A 19326-nucleotide genomic window follows, 5' to 3' on the forward strand; every position below is an offset into this window, starting at 1 on the left:
CCTCGCCCACAAAGGTTGGTATAGTCAGAGCTACGGTTTTCCAAATAGCAATGTACGGCTGTGAGCACTGGATTACAGGGAAAACTGAGCACCACAGAATCCACACTTTCAAACCGTGGGCTGGAGAAGGATTTTGAGAGTCCCTTAGGCAGCAAGAAGGTCAAATTAGTCAATACTTACAGACATTCATTCAGAAATAATTGGAGAAATTAATTTAAACTGAATCTTAAATATTTTGGCCACATAATGAGAAGACTAGACTTGTTGGGAAAGCCCCCAATGTTGGTAAAGATTGAAGGCAAAAGGAAAAGGGGAAGGCAACGGATTAGATGGGTAGCGTCATGGAAGCAACATGCGCTCGGACCAACTTTGGGAGATAGAAGAGATAGGAGGGCCTGGCCTAGTACAATCCAAAGGGTCACAAAGAGCTGGACATGGCTGAACAAGTGCTCAATGACAAGAACTTCGATTACTCTGGAAAGAGAGTGAGGCCGAGAACTTTGGCCAACTCTGCCTCACTTCTATCCAATTTACTCCCAAGTCAAGATATTACCCCGATGTCATTGGTCCTCTTTGAAAACGAAGGTACCCCAGCAAGCTCCTTGCGGGCAGGAAGTTTAAAATTTTTATCTTTGAATCCCCAGCCCCAGGCTTTTATCAAATAGAACTGATCCCAGCTGACTGACATGGAAATACACTCCATTCTTCTGTGAAGAGGTGGTGGAGTAAGGGTGCAGAACGTAAGATACTAGTTTTTTCCCCCACATGGGGTTCAGGTCGGGGGGGACACACGGATTAAGCTCAGTTGTTACCCATAGACATCTGAGGCCAACCGAGGTTTTTATTGCAAGCTCTAATTTGGGATTTTGCCTCCTGCGCATCTCCACTCCAGCATCTCTGTACGGGGTCTAGGACCAGCTGCCATCGTGCTGTCTACACCGCGCTCTCCACAGCCCCAGTTAAGTCCAAAGATTTTCACTAAGGCTCAGAGAGTCTGGGGTTCGTCTGGGACAGAAAGAGCAAGGGAAAGCCCCTGAGCTCACAGCCCAGCGGAGGCGGCCAACACGCACCTATGCCTCTGCCGTGCCAGCGAATCAAAGAAGGGCACAAACAGTCCCTGCCCTCAAGGAGCTTCCAGTCTAACAGGGAGAGACACCGACTCAACAGGTACGTCGTATCTACACATGGGGTGGATAGACAGTATCCGATAAGGGAAGTGACGAGCACGGGGCTCCGTGCCCGATCTTCAACGAGACAGCGAACACTTCCACACCAGAGGACCGTACGGGACCTCTCCGGAGCATGCGCACAAGTCGCCCGCGCCTGAGAACTACTTTCCCAGAAGCCCTTGCAGTCAAAAAGGCAGGAGGGTGCTAGTGCCCACGTGACTTCTCCCTTCTCTCTTCCCCGTTCGGTCAGGAACTTCCACATCTCGCAGGCCCTCGGCCTGCTATTCCCCACCCTGTGCGGGCTCCCAGATCCCACCAGCAGGCAGCGAGGTAGGCGGGACCTCGGATGGGGTGAGGCGTCCGGCGCCATGTTCCCCAGACTCCCTTCCCACTAGGGGGCGGGGGGCGGGGCCCATCGCACGTGCGTACTCGGGCTCTGACGCTGCTGCAGATGATGCCACGCCCCCTCGATGAGCTCGAGTGCCCATTGGACCGTGGGAGGGCGGGGATAATAATGTGGCCCAATCAGAAGGGTCGCTCCCGCCTAGCCTCCTCGGCTTCTTTTCTCCCAGTTTCCCAGCGCTAGAGCTCCTTCTGTTCCCTGACGGCCCCCCAGTACCTGACCAGGATCTCCCCTCACCTACCTAGTCTCCCCTCCACCTCCTCTGACCAGTTGTCCTTCTCCTCTAACCTGAGTTCCTCCCCTCCCCCGCCTCCCTTTCCTCTTACCTCATCTCTTCCTTCTCCCCCTCCTCATCTGCTCCCCTTCCCCTTGAAGCCGTCTTCCTCCATCCTCCCGAACTCCTAGGTGTTGATGATCGTCCTAGGATCCTGGTGCCAGAGCTAGTTTGAGACCATCTAGTCTCACCCCCTCATTTTACAAATGGGGGAAGGGGGAGGTAGCTTGCCCAAGATCCCCTGGATAATAAATAACAAAGCTGAGATTTGAACCCAGGACTTTAGACTCCAATCCAGTGCTTATTGCACTCTAGGGCACTGAGTTCCCAGAAGGGCTTGCTGCCCTATCAAGGTGTGTTGTAGTTATTTGTCTATGGCCTTAGTAGAATGAGGGCTCTTTAAAGGGAGGTACTGCGTGTGTGTGTGTGTGTGTGTGTGTGTGTGTGTGTGTGTGTGTGTGTGTACTCTTGCGGAGTGTGTGTTCACGTACACTTATCATTTACTGGATTGAACTCGGGCAGCTGACCCGAGTTCAATCCCTCTGACATCCACCTCAGCAGGGAAGGGAGCCTATGAGGTAGGGCTGCTCCCTGTCATCGTTCCCTTTTCTTCAGTTCTCCAGTTCTATTTTTGGAGAACCATGCCTCTCCCTAATACTGGGGAACCCTGAAGATGAGAGAATGGCCCCTGTACTCCTGGCTGGTAAGGCTCCCCACCAGATGAGCGGGAGTTTCCTTTTTTTTTTTGACAAATCACTTCACTGTGGATGAATTTGCTTTCCATGTCCTGACCTAGTGAATAGGATCATTAGCAGGTCATAGATGGGGCACAGGAGGAGAGCTTAGGAAGCATTTTTAGCCTGCCCCCTCCCCCCAGAGGGGAAGCCACTTCTTCAAAGCTGTACAAGTTGTAAATGGTAGAGCTGGTTCCAGAGCTCACCCCCTCACCCTCACCAGACTGCCTCCCTAGAGCATGCCCCCCATAGGGAATTCTTCCTAGTCACCTCATGCCCATCACTTCTATACCCAGCGCTCATTCCTTTGTTTCTCATGGCTTCCAGGGCGGCTATGTGCTTAATACTGACCTTGATGTAGGAGAGGAGCAAAAGGAGCATAAGAATTAACAGAGCAATAATAAATACTTCTGGCATGAGAGGCAGCATGGTGTCATGGTTCCAGGGCCCGAGTTCAGGTCCTGCCTCTGACACATGCAGGGAACTTTCTAGCATCATATGTTGCATGTGAGTTACTGATCTGCACTGCTGGAAGAAAGTTCATACCAGGAGTTCCCTACAGTCTAAAAGTGGACAAAAGTATCATATCAATACTTTAAGATTTGAAGTGTAAGTCACAAAAAATGCCTGGTAGTCCATGTAATATCCACTTTGCAGAGGAGGAAATTTCAGAGGGGAAAATGTCTTGTTGGATAATATTGCTAGTAAGTGACTTCTAATGGCCCTTATTAGTTTCTCCCCTGTTCAATCCAAGACCACCCTTTCTTCCACCTTTCTGTACTAGTGTATTCACTTCTCTTTCCCCTTGATTCGAATGAAAAGCCCAGAGACAGAGTTTCGGGGTAATTAATAATCAGTTTATTAATTAGGCTAGCAAATAATCGATGACTTGATGGTCAGTGGTCTCTCTGGGTAAGGAGATCATCAGTGCTTAAATAACTTTGGAAGAGTGAGTGCCCTTGACAGGCAGAGGTCAACCCTGATTGGTGAACCATTAATGAGGGGGTATACATATTAATGAGGAGACAGGCCAAAAGCCTTCAGCTCTTCCGGCTGAAAACTGACTTGATCTTGGGACTCAGCTGCCTCCAGCAATTTGGAGTCCCAATATCTTTACCCAGAGCACTTAAGTTGAACTATGGAGGTTTCAGGGACATGAGCCTAATGCTTTAGGATTTTGGATTTCAACTAGATTCGATTCTCATTACACTTCAATCAAAAATCAGCTCTCCCTGCTAGGTAGGGTCCCACCCAAGATTGAGGAGAGTGTTCTTGGAGGGTTAGGCTAATCTCATCACCAACCCTGTCCTTCAGAGAGCTTCCCTGAATGAGGAAGTAAAGGGAAAAAAATAAAAGGAAAAACTTTCATCCTGATTTAATAATTGGTTATTAATAATAGAAAAAAAATCATCTCTCACCCTCTTGAGGTGTATGGAGTGATCAAGGAGGTGTGAGGGCTTGCCAAGCCCTTTTCAGGGCTGCTCATCTACCTTTGGTGTCTGCCTTTCACCCAGCTCTCACTTGTGGCTCCAAGAAGCTGTAGCATGCACAGTGGCCATACCCAGTAAAACCATCTTGGCAGATGGGCTAACCCAGGTTGAGGGTAACTGACAGGCCTCAGACTTGTCAGTGAGCAGGGGGATGTCCATCCAAGCATGTGAACACTGCCCCAGTGGAATGAGTGGAGGAGAACAATTTGTTCAAACAACCATAAAGGTGGCTAAAGCGGGCGTCTAGAGTGTTTTAGAGGTTGGTCAGACATCAGAGTTCATCCAGGGTCATTCACTGCCTCCGGGCCATTACCAGTCATCTTGATTTTTGTCTTGATGCTGGATTTCAACAACTTTGTGCGACTCTGCTTCACTTAAATCCAGCTCATCATCCCGTGATGTCATTGGTCCTCTTCAAAAAAAAGGACAAACAGTAACAGCGTTCCCTTTTCCCTCTTAAAACCTTTTTAATGGAATGTAATCACCAGATCCTCTGCTTTTCTCATTTAGCTCCCTTACTACCCTTTGAAGACGTCAAGGATCTGAAGGGACACTTGCTCCCCTCACCCCATTAAAATGTAGACTATTAGCAGTACATCACATAGCCCCTTCCAATTACTCAAATTCATCTTTCTAGGTTTCTTTTTACTCTTTGTATTTCAAGATTCCTACTTCGCTTTAGTGTTTTTCATCAGAAATACTTGAAAGTCTTCTTTTCATTAAGGATCTATGATTATACTTAGCTTTTCAGGGTAAGTCTTGGTTATGTCTCTGTCTTTTGCCTTTTAGAACATTGTGTTCCAAGATCTCCTCTCATCTCTGCTAGAAGTTGTCAACTCTTGTGTTTTCCTTGGTACTTGTACCACTTCTTTTTGAATGCTTGCAGTATTTTTTTTCCTTTGAAGTAGGACCCCTGGATTTTGGCTTGGACATTCCAAAGACTTTTCCTTTTTGGGACTTTAGGAAGTGACCAGTGGATCCTTCCTGTCATTATTTTGCTTTCCTGTTCTAATATATCAGGGTAGTTTTCACTTATGACTTTTTAAATGATCTCTCCTTCACCCGTTTTCTAGGTGAATTTTTAAAAAATGATATCTTACATTTTCTTTTATTCTTTCAATTTTTTGCTGTGGTTCAAATGTTTCTTGCTGTCTCATGGAGTTATTGAGTTCTGTTTAGTCTATTCTGTTTTTCAGAGAATCTGTTACCTGGGTGAAGTTTACTTCTTTCTCTTCACATTTGGTAATTTCAACATCTTCCATACTCTAAGTACATGGTGATACAATTTAACAAACTGTTATCATTTCACAAAATTCAAATAGGTTACTGGTCTTGTTTCTTGCAAAAAGGGCCTTCCTCATCCCAAAACAAAGAAAAGAGAATCAAGCCTTCCTTTGCAAAGGGAAAGCCTGCTCTCATACAGTATTCCCTGAGCATGTGGGCTTCTCCCCACAGGGATTAGGGACCAGGCGTCCCCTCACCTTCAGGTCGGAAAGAAAACTGTCCTGTTGAAAACTCTTCTGATTCCCTCAGTGCACAGGGCCATCCTAACTGTGGTCAGGACATAATTTCTAGGTGTCCCTTTATACACAAAGCACGCTAACATTGTTCTAGAGAATCCTGTACCGTAGGTAATTCTCTTGAAGGTCCAGGAAGACTTCCTCTGGGTCTTTCTATCAAGGGGCACCTGAAATTTCCCTCAGAATCCTTGCCACTGTAAGGGCACTTGTATTGGAATTCCAACAACGGGACAACCAACTGCTGTTGGAGAGTAAAGAAAATAAGATGAGAGAAGCCCCGAACAAGTGTGAGACTCCCAAGAAAATGAATTAAGCCCATGGGGTTGGTTATTTAGGGTTTCTAGGCCAACGGGCAAACCTTATCCATTGGACCTATGATGCTGGAGTATCTGAAAATAAAGCAAGAAATCTTGGTCTGTCTAAATACAAAAGAATGACAATATGAACCTTTATGAGCATTTAGTAATGCAAAGTCCATACATAGCCCTAATATCCATACTTCTGTGGAAGTCAGCCTAGCAGTATTTAAACATTCAACAAATCAACAGTGTCAAAGTCTGCAAAAATAATCTCAGCTCTGACTTGTAAAGAAACATACTGGGAAAACTGGCTGCTGTGTAATTATAATTTAAATGAGTGTAATAGGGCAGTGATGTCAAACTCAGATAGAAATGGGGCCACTAAGCTGTACATAAAGATCCCTCTGGGCAACATACTGACTTAGGTAGCCACATGTTAACATTGTCTTTGTTCTGTTGAATTTGTCATTTATTTTGTTAAATATTTCCCAGTTACATTTTAATGTGACTTAGGAGTGTTTACGGGCCACATTGCTGTGTGCTTGACCCCTCTGATCTACCTAAAAACAAAATTCCTTGGTGGAGAATCTCTCCATTTAGCCCTTGAACACATGAAGGGCCCGTTATTTCTCCTGGATGTGTTCCTACATGCAGTCTGGGTAAACTCTGTGGCATTTTTATCCCAATTCCCATGCTCAAGGGTGAATCTTGGGTCCCAGAGGAAGAGCAATGGTGTAGCTTTTTCTGCTTCCATGCTCGAGCCTCCCCAAGTACTTCTTCCCCAAGATTAAAAATTGAAAATCGATTTATTCAGTCTTACGTAGTTGTTGGAGAGGGACTTTTCCTGAAGTCATATAGTGAGACCAGTTAGTAGGAAATATCCCCATCAAAGTCTGTGTCACTCGCCCTTCTGTATGTAGAGTCCAGGGGAAAGTGGCCTTAAGCTTAGAGAGCTCATGTGGTAAAGAAGGGACCCATAGCTCTCGGCTGCTTTTCTTCCATTTATCGGGTTCTCAAATAGAAGAACGGTAAATTCTGAATTCACTGAGTGAATCCAGTATGTGTGTGTCTGAGAACATACATCCAGCTGCTAAGATCCTAGGGATGTGAGACTAGGATGTGGATGAGAAAACAGGAAGTTCCCAATCCTCCAGAGCCTTTGAAACTTAAATGGCCCCTTGGCCAAATCTGGGTGGGGCAGGAAGGAGATCCAAGGCTCAACTTGAAGGGGGTGGGGAGGAAGGGAGGGGGCCTCTTCTTCCTCTTCCCTCCCCCAACCAGGTCATGCCTTTTGGGTGGTTTTAGCTTGTTTCAATTTCTGGATCCCCTCCATTCTAGCTAACTCAGTGCTTTCATGTAGGATCCTTGGGCCACCTGGCACAGATTTCCTGTATGGTGTCATTTTACTTAGTCTAAAGCCTATGACTGATTGGCTGAGAGATGTTCTCATGTAGCCATCAAGGATGTTGATTAGGGTGGTTTTGATGCCGTCTTTACACTGTCCACACTTCTTGCCTTCATTTCTTCAGCTGCTCAGCCTCTTTCAAGCTGGCTTCGAGTCCCCGGCTTGCCTGAAAATGCTTTTTCCACCATTGTTTACAATCACTTAATTGTAAATCCAGCCCCCTTTTCCGAGCCCTCATCATTCTCCAGCTCCCTGCAGTGTTTGACAGAGTTGAGTGCCCCCTTTCTTCCCTTGTTGTGGTGAGGCTGTCTTACCTAGCTTCCCACCTCTTCTTTGACCTGTCCCCTTTGTGTGGGGGTGCCTGAGGACTCTGTCATGGGCCCTTTTGATCTTGTCAGTTCCATGGCTTCAGTTATCCTCTCTTCCTGCACATCCTGCCCCCTCTCTCCAGCATCACTAATTGCCGATTGGAAATCTTCACCTGGATGTTGGATGGCTAACTCAAGCTCAGCATGTCTGGAACAGAACTCACTGTTTTCCTCTCTAAACTCTCTCCTGCCCCTCCTGCTCACTTTCCTCAGGTTTATAAACTCAGTCAGCCCCGATTCTTCCCTAGGTTTCCTTCCTGCTGGACCCATTCTTCTCTCCTCTCCACTCTTACCACCCCACCTTAGCTCGGCCCTTATCGCCTCTCTCCTGGGCTATTTCAGGGCCCCCTCATTGGTCTCTATGCATTCAGTCTCTCCCTGGCCACCCTGGCCTCCTCCCAGCTTCCAAACTGGGATTCCTAAGGTATGGGTTTGACGTGTCACTCCCCTGCTCCATAAATCCCAGTACAAATCTCTCCCAGTCTGACTGCAGCCGGCCTTCCGGGTGATTCCCTCTCACATGCTCCAAGCTCCGGCCAACTTCCCCCGTCCTCCCAGGCGCATATGGAGGAGATCTGGGTAGGCAGAGACATGTTGGTTATTTCAGGAGTCGCTGACATTCGAAGAGGTGGCTGTGGACTTCACCCCAGCGGAGTGGGGGCAGCTGGTCCCTTCTCAGAAGGCGCTGTACAGGGATGTGATGCTGGAGCACTTGTGGAACCTGGCCTCCTTGGGTAAGGAGGACGACCCTAGGCCTCGGAGTCTGTCTGGTAGAGGCTCTCTGCTTCCCTCCTTTGTACGTGCTGTGGAGTTTCTCAAGCTTTGTTAGTGATCAGTCACGCTTTGGAACAGCCGAGATGGCTACTCCCTTTGTAGCTACAGGACAAAGTACTTCTGCCTGTTCCCAGAAAAAAAAAAGCCCTTGGTCTGTAGAATGGGAGAGCATCTGCTTGATTACAGGTCTCCTGAGGTGGTCCCTCCCTTACTCTGTTCCTTCAAGTTAGAGGTTCTCCCCTAAAGCCCCAGGTACCAGTGTCTTAGCAGGCCCTTGGTCAAATGAAATCATTTTCTGTCTTAGCTCAAGTTGACTCTGTGACCCATTGTCCCAAATCCCTAGGAACACAGTACTGTGTCCTTCGGGACCCATTGTCCTGCTCTCTGGGTCTTCCTAGCACGGCTACTTGTTCCTAGAGAGAGAAGGGACTGGGCTTGGATTCTGAGGAGTCTCTCTAAGAGCCCTTTCCCATTTTCAGGACTTTGAGTTGCCAAACCAGATGTGATCCACCAGCTGGAGCTTGGCCAGGTACTTTGGATACCAGAGAGAGATGGCCCAAGAAGCACCTATCCAGGTGAGTGAATAGAGCCAAATTAATAGGTCTTAACCAATAATGTCCTGGCTTGTTGTCCCCTCCAAGCTGCTTAGGCCTGTGGTGAAGAGCTGGAGCTGTCTGGGATGAGCCCCTTCATAGGCCTGATCTTCATACCAATGAAGGGCTTTCCCCTAGGGCTGCAGGCCCTCTGGGCCCTCCAGAGTGGATGGGGCTCTCTTCTACCTTCCTTCGACATTCCTGATACTTTATATATAAACTGATCCCATCCACTTAGTTTATATTTAGCAGTCTTTCTCCTGCTTAACCTCCTTGACCTTATTCTTTTGTGGTTTTTAAGTCACTTTTTTCCAAGTTAATATTAGCCATCAATTCAACTTATTAAACCTACATTACAATTATTTATTAGTCACCAGGCTTTTATTAGGAATTGACTGTGTGCCAGGCACCATGCCAAGCACTGCAGATACAAAGAGAAGCAAAGACAGGAGGAGCTCACAGTCTAATGAGAAAGACAACATGCAAACATCGACATACACACAAACTAGATACAAGAATGAATAGAAAATAATCAACAGAGGGAAGGCCCTAGTTGAGAAAGGCCTCGTCTAGAAGGTAGCATTTGAGCTGAGACTTGAAGAGAGGCAGAGATGAGGAGGGAAGGCATTCCTGGCATGGGGGACAGCCAGTGCAAATTCCAGGTGTCTGGAGATGGTGAGTCTTATTGGGGGAACAGCCAGGAAGGCAAAAAACCAGCCCTGCCCTCAAGTAGCTCACATTTTAACTGGGGAGATAATATGCCAGTAAAGGCATATCTACAGTGCACGCCATAAAGATGTCATCTCAGAGGGAAGGTGCCAGCCTTGATGGGTCATTGGGGTGGGGCAGGAAACGGCCTTCTGCCGAAGCTACATCAGAGACAACCAGGCGATGTCAGGGCCCCTCTTCGGTCAGGCCCGCCAAGCCCTCCTCAGGACTTTTTGTACTTTAATTCTCACTCAGTTTTTGAGTGACATGGTCATTGTGTGTGCCTGATTCTCCTGGTTCCCCTTCTTTCACTTGGCATTCTTATCCGTTGCAGATTTCTCTGTAGTACCCATGGCTGATCCATTTTAATTTCACTTTAGCGTTCCATGACATTAATGCCACAATCTCCCTTCTCATTACACATTTAGATCACTTCTAGTTCTTTCCACTTATGAATAAAGTTGTCATGAAAATCATTGTATAGATAGCTTTTTCATGTGCTTTGTTTTGGGATGTAAGAGTAAAGATTTCCCTTTTATCCTTCAGCACCCAGCACAGTGCCGGGCACCTAGTAGACCTTTAACAGATGCAGGTGCATTGACTGATCATTCTCTCAGCACGTATGCCCATCATAGAATTACTGAGTCAAAGGCTATCCAGGGGCAGTTCTGGAGGAAGGCAGCTGGGAGTGCAAAGGGTCTTGGGTCTGTGATGTGTGACAACTGCTTGAAGGAATTGGGGATATTTAGCCTGGAAAGGAGACTAGAGCTTGAGGCGGGGATGGGGAATGTGGAGGATCGCTGTCTTCAAGGCTGTGAAGGGCTGTCCTCTGGAGGTTGGTTCTGTTTGGCCTCAGAGGACTGGGCCAAGAGCAGTGGACAGCGAGTGGTGTGGGCTACCCTGTGAGTGGCGGCTTCTCCCACCGTGGAGATCTTCATGCAGTGGCTGGATCATTACTCACCACGGACAGAAAAGGGAAGATTCCTTCATGTTTAGTTAAACAAGGTGGCCACTGATGTCCCTCTCCCTGTGAATCCTGTCAATCTGATCCTATAGGATCTTATAACTTCAAACTACACACTTCCAGATTGCTCTTCAAAAGGATTTTACAAAATTGTAATTCCCCCATCAGTGAATGAATATGCCTGTTTCTCCTGTAGTTATTCCTTCCTATTTGGTGGAGTGAGGCAGTACCCCCAAGCTTTTTATTTAGCAACCTTTTAACTAATAGTGTTTTTAAGCAGGTTATCAAATGATTCTTAGCATCTTTTGAGAATTATCTGTTCATATCCGTGGTGGCGCCATCATGGATGGCACGCCTGGCCTAGATTCAGGAATAGTTCATATCTAGTGTCAGACATTTACTAGCTGTGTGACCCATCCTGACTGCAGGCCTGGCATGCTATCCACAGCACCACTGAACCACCCCATACCTAAAGGTACTGTTAGAGTACCTTTGTCACAAAGAAAACAAGAAAGTGGAGCCAAGATGACAGAGTAAAAGCAATGACTTGCTTGAGCTCTCCCCCAAACCCCTCCAAACACCTGTAAAAAAATGGCTCTAAACAAATTCTAAAGCAGCAGACCCACAAAAAGACAGAGTGAAGCAAATTTCCAGCCCAAGACTACCTAGATGGTTGATCAGAAAGGTATATCACACCAGGCAGGTAGAGGAGCATGGTGTGACCTGGACATGCAGGCCGCAGTGAACCTGGAGCAGGCCTCAGAGGACTGAATCACAGGAAGCTGTGGCGGTTTCTAGACTTCTTAACACACGAACGCCAAAGACAACTTAGAAGATCAGTGGGAGAAGTCTGTTTCTGCGGTGCTCAGAGAGGAGCTAGGTCTCAGCCTCAGTTCCCCAGCGAGCATGGCCCCGGGGTGATGGCTGCATCCTGAGCTTCCAGCACACAGACTGAGGGGGAATTGGGTGGCTGATCAGAGGGGAACTGCAGGGATCTCTTTACCAGTGCTGAGGCAGAAATCTCTTGCTTTGCCCGTTCTTGGATCTAGGTCAGTTCTGGGTGGTGGTCCTGGGGAGAAGAGGAGTGCTGGCCTGGTGGAGCTTATAGTGACTGGGGAGAGGAAATTCTCCTTACAGTTCCAAGACAGAAAAGACTGCTTCTGATCACTCACAGACCAGAGCACAGGCGAGGAAAGGAGTGAACACCTCGCTCCTTATCATACCACCTTGGAAGAACTGAAAATTTACAGGTCCCTACAAGTATCTCTGAAAACAGCTGTACAAACCCCCAAAGCTTGGGACAGTACATTCTCCACATTGGAAGCAGACTCTTACCTTAACAAAGAGTTTAAAACTCAAATAATTGGCTGGGATCATGAGCAAACCTCACAAAAAGAGTCAAACTATATTATATTACTTTGGTGACAAAGAAGATCAAAACATACAACCAGAAGAAGACAACAAAGTCAAAGTTCCTACATCCAAAGCCTCCAAGAAAAATTTGAATCAGTCCCAGGCCTTGGAAGAGCTCAAAAGGGATTTTGAGAAGCAAGTAAGGGAAGTAGAGGAAAAACTGGGAAGAGAAATGAGAGTGAAAATCATGAAAAACAAGTCAACAGCTTGCTAAAGGAGACCCCAAAAAATACTGAAGAAAATAACACCTTAAAAAATAGCCTAACCCAAATGGCAAAAGAGGTCCAAAAAGCCAATGAGGAGAAGAATGCCCTAAAAAGCAAAATTGGCCAAATGGAAAAGGAAGTCCAAAAGATTACTGAAGAAAATACTTCCTTAAAAATTAGAATAGAGCAATTGGAAGCTAGTGACTTTATGAGAAATCAAGACACTGTAAAACAAATCCAAAAGAATGAAAAATTAGAAAACAATGTGAAATATCTCATTGGAAAAACAACTGACCTGGAAAATAGATCCAGGAGAGATAATTTAAAAATTATTGGACTATCTGAAAGCCATGATCAAAAAAAGAGCCTAGACATCATCTTTCAAGAAATTATCAAGGAAAACTGCCCTGATATTTTAGAACCAGAGGGCAAAATAGAAATTGAAAGAATCCACAGATCTCCTCCTGAAAGAGATCCCCAAAGGAAAACTCCTAGGAATATTGTAGCCAAATTCCAGAGTTCCCAGGTCAAGGAGAAAATATTACAAGCTGCCAGAAGAAACAATTCAAGTACTGTGGAAACACAATCAGGATAACACAAGATTTAGCAGCTTCTACATTAAAGGACCACAGGGCATGGAATATAAAATTGCAGAGGGCAAAGGAGATAGGATTACAGCAAAGAATCACCTACCCAGCAAAACTGAGTATAATCCTTCAGGGGAAAAAATGGTCATTCAGTGAAATAGAGGACTTTCAAGCATTCTTGATGAAAAGACTGGAGCTGAATAGAAAATCTGACTTTCAAATACAATTGGAACACGATGAAGTAAACAGGAAAGAGAAATCGTAAGAGATTTATTAAGGTTGAACTGTTTACATTCCTGCATAGAAAGATGATATTTATAACTCATGAGACCTTTGTCAGTATTAGGGTAGTTGGAGGAAAAAATATATATGTATGATAGAGATAGATAGAGGGCACAGGGTGAGTTGAAGATTAAGGGGTCATATCTGGAGAATAAAATTAAGGGATGAGAGAGGATTATACTAGAAGAAGAAAGGGAGAGGTAGAACGGGGTAAATTATCTCACAAAAAAAACAGAAAAGTCTCTTACAGTGGAGGGGAAACGGAGGAAGGTGAGAGGGAATGAGTGAATCTTATTCTCATAGGATTTGGCTTAAGGAGGGAATAACATACACATTCAATTGGGTATGGAAATCTGTCTTACCCTACAGGAAAATAGGGGGAAGGGGACAAGAGAGCAGGGGATGATAAGAGGAGGGCAGATTGGGAAAGGGGTAATCAGAAGCAAATACTTCTGAGGAGGGACAGGGTCAAAAGAAAGAATAGAATAAATGGGGGGCAGGATAGTATTAAGGGAAATAGAGGTAGTATTTCACAACATGTCTACTATGGAAGTGTTTTGCATAACTGCACATGTATAACCGATATTGAGTTGCTTGCCTTTTCAATGAGGGTGGGTGGGGAGGAGGAAGGAGAAAATTTGGAACCAAAGTTTTAAAACATGTTTAAAAAAATGTTTTCACATGCAACTGGGAAATAAGAAATACAGGAAATGGGGTACAGAAGTCTATCCTGCCTACAGGAAAATAGAAGGGGAAGGGGATAAGAGAAGGGGGGAGAGATAGAAGAGAGGGCAGACTAGGGGAAGGGGTATTCAGATGCATGCCATCTTGGGTGTGGGGAGGGGCGAGATGGGGTGAAAATTTGGAACTCAAAGTCTTGTGGAAGTAAATATTGAAAACTAAAAATAAATAAATTTATATTAAAAAAATGCCAAAGAAAATGAGAGTCTAGTCCAACATGTCGTATTTTTGGTAAAGCCATGAAATCACTCCTTTTTTTCTCTAGCTGCTCACTAACCATCCCTTAAAATAAGCGCTTCTCAAAGTGTGGTATGTGGGCCTCCTGAAAGGGGGATCACAAGGTCAAAACTATTCTCATTAACAATACTAAGACATCATTAGCGTATTAAAATTTTCCTCCACTTGACACTCACTAGCTGTGTGACCCTGCGCATGTCACTTAACCCCAACTGCCTAAAAAAAAAAATTTCTCCTCCCCTTTCCAGCTACATATCTGTGTGAGGCCAGATTTTCATCAGGTGGAACTTCAGCCAAAACATCAATATCACGACACATTGAATGCAGAAGGGGAGAGGAGAATCCAGATGTCTTCTATTGAGCCAGACATTAAAGAGACTGGCAAAAATATGTAAAATAATGCCATTCTTCTCACAATTTTTTTGTTTGTTTTGGAACACATAGTTATTATTATTATTTTTTGGCTTGGCAATTGGGGTGAAATGACTTGCCCAGGGTCACACAGCTAATAAGTGTCAAGTATCTGAGGCCAGATTTGAACTCAGGTCCTCCTGACTCCAGGACCAGTGCTCTATCTAGTGTGCCACCTAGCTGCCCCCACATAGTTATTTTTCATAAAAAACATTATTTATGTTGTAATGGGTTTATTATTTTAAGTGAATAAATATTTAAATTTTTTTGCTCAGTTTTAATTTCAAATATGGTAAATATTGATAGGCATAAGCCACGTGAACAAAAGCTCCTCAGAGTTCTCAATAACTTATGAATATAAAGGGATCCTGAGACTAAAAAAAGTTTAAGAATTGTCTGTAAAAATAAGTTATAAAAAAAGTCCTAACTGACTTGTATCTCTTTTCTTTTTAAGTCAATTGGGGTTAAGTGACTTGCCCAGGGTCACACAGCCAGTATTCAAGTGTTTTGTGTGAGGCTAGATTTGAACTCAAGTCCTCCTGACTTCAGGGCCGGTGCTCTATCCACTGCACCACCTAGCTGCCCCTGACCTGTACATCTCACAACCTTGTTTTGAGGATCAAAGTGAGAGCTTTTATAAGCTCTAACTGTACATATGTGTATATAACTATACATATATAGGGGCAGGTAGGTGGTGCAATTGGTAGAGCAGTGGGCCTGGAGTCAGGAAGATCTGAGTTCAAATCTGGCCTCAGACGCTAACTAGCTCTGTGACTTTGTGATCCTGGGCAAGTCATTTGACCCCTATTTGCTTCAGTTCCTCATTGGCAAAGTGGGGGTACCCTGGAAGAGGAAATGGCAAACCACTCCAGTATCTTTGCCAAAAAAGGTCCACGGACATAGTCCAAGGGGGTCACATAGAATAGGACACAACTGAATGACAACAACAAACATAGGGAAGGTGGGAGTATTAGTCTCGCTATATTCTAAAGCTTGATATTTTTCTTGATGGAGGAAACAGGAGATAGGTGTCAGTGAAATGCAGTCCCGGAGACTTATGTATTTTTTTTCCTTTCAGATTGGGAGCTTAGCCTCCAACCCAAGCAGTCAGCTGCCAAGGTGGGCATTTCTGCGGAAGAAGCATCCCAGGAAAGATTCACAAGACATGCTGCCTTTGTCACCAAGCTGGGAGAAACCTGGGAAGCCCGTGACACTTTAGATACACCAAACTGTGAAGAGAAACCTTATGAATGTAATCACTGTGGGAAGGCCTTCCATCAGAGGACAGGCCCAACTAATCATCAAAAAATCCATACAGGAGCTTAACCTTTTGAATGTAATGTCTGCGGGAAGGCCTTTCGTCGGAGCACACCCCTTACTCGACACCAGAGAATTCACACTGGTGAGAAGCCTTATGAATGTAACAAGTGTAGAAAGGCCTTCCATAGGAGGACAGGACTTAATGAACATCAAAAAATTCACACCGGGGAGAAACCTTATGCATGTAATGCTTGTGGAATGGCCTTTCGCTGGAGCACAGGACTTCTTTGACATCAGGAAGTTCATACTGGGGAGAAATCTTATGAATGTAACATATGTGGGTTGGCTTTCTTTGAGAGAAAGTCACTCGCTCAACATCAAAGGATTCATACTGGAGAGAAACATTATAAATGTAACGCGTGTGGGATGACTTTCTTCAAGAGGAAATCCCTTACTCAGCATCAGCGAATTCACCCTGGAAAGAAACCCTATGAATGTAACGAATGTGGGGAGGCCTTCTTCTGGAAGACAGGTCTTGTTTGCCACTGAATAGTTCATTCTGGAGAGAAACCTCATAAAGGTAATGGATGTGGGAAGGCTTTCTCTTGCAAGGCAGGACTTACTCAACATGGGACAATTCATATGGGAGAGAAGCCCTACAAATGTAACAAATGTGGAAGGCCTTCCGGCAGAGCACACATCTTGCTCAGCATCCGTGTTCACACTGGACAGAAACCTTGTGAGTGTCACAGATGTGGAAGACGGGACTTATTCAACATGAGAGAATTCACACTTGAGAGAAATGTCAGGAATGAGGTGTGTACGGGAAGGTCTGCTGCGGGCTGCGTCACCTTTTCAACATCATAAAATTCATGTGGCAGAGAAGCCTTTTGGTTTTGGTATGGTTTTCAAGAGCAAAGAAGCTCAGGTGATATCAGAGGATTTACACCAGAGTGAAACCTTGTGAGGGTAAAGTCTCATTACGGTCATGTATGTCAAAAGTGTTTGAGCCAAAGTCCATACTTATTTTACTCAAAAATGTAGAATTTAAGTTAAAAGAAAATCTTATAGATGAAGCCATCTCGGACTTCTGTCTATTGTAAACTTTCTCACTCTCCTTCAGCCCCCAGTTTTCTCCCCTCCCATGGTTACAGAAGCTGACTTCCATGATTCAGTGAGAACATTGTTGATCTCACAAATGCCCTTCCCTCCATCCCTTGACTCCTGAGAATTGTCCCCAATTTGCTCTTTCTTCTTTCTGGTCAGAAAGGCAGAAGCATAAGACTGAAATCTCTGTGTGATCCCGTTCCCTCTTGCGTACTCCAGGCCCTTCCTCTAGCACACATCTCTTGTCCCATGGATGTTTCATCTGTCACTCTCTATTGGCTCTTTATCATCTGATTACAAACGTGGGCTAGTCTCTTTTTATGTTTTTGGTTCCCCCCCCCCAACCGTGGTAATATAGTGAATGCTTCATAGCCTCATTACCCTCTAGCTGAATAAGAAGGGAGAGTAGAATATCCTGCCTCTCCCTCACTCTTTGCAGGGCTGTCCTGCAATGTGTCAGAGGAATATGAGGCGGCTTTCCATTATTCCACAGAGCAAGACCATCTTGATTCAGTGACGCCCTTGAGTGGTCATATGGATCGGACCAAAGAACATGGCATTCGATTCATTTTATTAGGACAGACTCTTCTTGTTCAAAACTGACTCCTTAACTGAGAAAGCTCCCAAGAGGTCATTGTGCTGTGCTAGGGGATGAGCCTGAGGCAGAGATTTAAGCCCTAGTGAGAGAGCAGAGGACGGTGACAATAGGACCTGGTTTGAGAAGAAGGCAGTTTCTGGAATTTTACTCTTCTGCTTTGTTCCCCCTAGTTCAGTCTCACTGCAACTTTCAGGTTTTCCTGCCGACACCTCCAGTTACTGGCCCTTCCCCTTTCTCTTCCCTTCCTCACAGTAGCAAGGTCTTAGAGAACGTAGTGAGCAAAGAGACCTTCATTGACCTTCTGATGTGGCAGAACCTGGAATACAGAAGATGGGGATTGCCTCCTGCCCTCAGGGTCAGAGATGAGGAGCAGGCCTGGGCTGTAGCACATAACCCAGCCTGATGAGAGACGCATCTTGTGGAATCACTTTAGCTCCTTCCACTTTCTGTTTGAGCGGCAGAACAAAGGCGTGGCTCATTCCCCTGAATGGCCAGAGGAGCAGAGTTCTCTCTCTCTCTCCTCTTCTCCTTGCTTCCTGACGGGCTAGGGAGGACTTGTATGGCAAACCCAGTGTGTCTGGGGTAGTTAGCCATCACTTTGGAACCTCTTCCAAATAATCTGCATCATGTATTTCAGATTGCTGTTAATGATTTTAATCTCATCACGTAGAGGTCATTTTGATAAGTAGGTTTTTTCTGAGCTAGAAAGTTTGCCTCCTGGTCCCCATTAAATACCTCCCTAGGGCAAAATGGTGTCTTTGATGAGTTTCAACTGAGACTAGGCTATACCAGAAGTCTCTGAGAATGCTGGCCCTCAGCAATCCTGCAACGTGGCTGGCTTATTAATGGTGCTAACACAAATGAAACGTGGAGATAATCACAGTAACAATTAGCTTAGCTCTAGCTTTTGCAAAGCGCTTCACAAATAATGGCTCCTCTGATCTCACAACAACCTTCTGAGGTGGGTTCTAGATCAGAGAGAGCTGGAGGACCCCACAGCAGTACTAAGTGCTTGAGCTAAGGCCTTTCTGCTTCATCCAGTGCTCTGTCTTCTAGGCCTGTGCAATACTGTTTAACCTGAGCTGTGGGCCTGGGCCACCTAAGGATAAACACATCTCTTCATCAGGTTATGTCCTCATTACTTTGTAAGCTCCTTTGAGGACAGTGACAGTTGCAAAAGAAAGCAGCAGAGCACCTAGATGTCATAGAAGAGTTCAAGCATCTGGATCTGATGAACTCTAGCAGGGATTGTTAACCCTTTTATGTCCTGTAACCCTTTGGCAGTCTGATAAAGCCTATGGACCACTTTTCAGAATAATTAGCCCCGGACATAGAGTCAGGAAGATCTGAGTTCAAATCCCACCTCATACATATACAGGCTGTGTGACCCTGGGTAACCCATTTAACCTCTGTCTGCCTCAGTTTCTTCAGCTGTAAAATGGGAATAATAATAGCACCTATTTCCCAGGGTTACTGTGAAGATAAAATAACATAATATACATACAGTGCTTTGTATACCTTACAGCATTAGATAAATGTTAGCTACTTAAGAATACAACCTCCAGGACCAAAAGAACCTTCAAATGTAATTGGGAGACACAGTCCTTGATCTTTGCAAGGTCACTGAGAAAGGGAACTGTATATACCACCACAGGATTAGGAACGGGCAAGTGTCCCAGGTTTCAAAGCAAGGAATATAATGGATTCTGAAAATCCGTTGGTCAGTGAGCTTGACTTCCCATCCAAATTCTAGAATGTAGGTGATTAATATGAACACCTAGGA

General features: G+C 45.2%; 1 pseudogene across 1 annotated transcript; it reads left to right on the plus strand.

Moving 5' to 3' along the window:
* Positions 1-377: 377 nt before the first annotated feature.
* On the plus strand, positions 378-16914 carry LOC110215128 (uncharacterized; annotated as a pseudogene). Its single transcript, XR_002326435.2, has 4 exons — positions 378-1499; positions 8270-8396; positions 8916-9011; positions 15657-16914. The product of XR_002326435.2 is annotated as an uncharacterized LOC110215128 (transcript).
* The last annotated feature ends 2412 nt before the right edge of the window (positions 16915-19326 follow it).

This window comes from Phascolarctos cinereus, unplaced genomic scaffold, assembly GCF_003287225.1.
Source record: "Phascolarctos cinereus isolate Bilbo 61053 unplaced genomic scaffold, phaCin_HiC Scaffold_4;HRSCAF=312, whole genome shotgun sequence".
Classification (NCBI taxonomy): Eukaryota; Metazoa; Chordata; class Mammalia; order Diprotodontia; family Phascolarctidae; genus Phascolarctos; species Phascolarctos cinereus.